Source organism: Rhagoletis pomonella, unplaced genomic scaffold (assembly GCF_013731165.1).
Source record: "Rhagoletis pomonella isolate Grant_MI unplaced genomic scaffold, Rhpom_1.0 Rhpom_scaffold_00001, whole genome shotgun sequence".
NCBI lineage: Eukaryota > Metazoa > Arthropoda > Insecta > Diptera > Tephritidae > Rhagoletis > Rhagoletis pomonella.
This window is the reverse complement of record NW_023458555.1, coordinates 21,382,555-21,383,042: the sequence shown is the minus strand read 5'-3', so window position 1 is coordinate 21,383,042 and position 488 is coordinate 21,382,555.

The following is a 488-nucleotide window of genomic DNA, read 5'->3' as shown; positions in this document are numbered from 1 at the left end:
CTATTTTTTTGCTTTTTTTTTAACTATAATTTTACTTGTAATAAATCAGGAAGATACTACTTTCTGTTACGCGTGCAGGAATTCCGTTCAAGGCAAACATACATATGGAATCCTTACACGTAGAAAAACAAATGATGTCATGTGGCAGGAAGCTGGATAGTCACAAATACATACATCCATACACAGGCATTGAAAAGGTGTGCAACAAATAGCCACACATACATACATAGTTTTAGGTGCTTGCTTGCAAACAAAAAGCTATTCAAAAATTCGTTTCACTTCATTAAAGTATCAGTCACAGTTCCGTATCCCAAAGAGCAATGCATAATGCACAGCCTCATGGCATAGTAAATGTCTTTCAATCACAATATGGAAAGTAAAGAAACAAGATCACTTTCTCGTCCTACAAACAAACACACATACATACATACGTATGTACATACACACATTGATAATATTGCCTGGCTTCATCTGTGGGCCTAAATGTG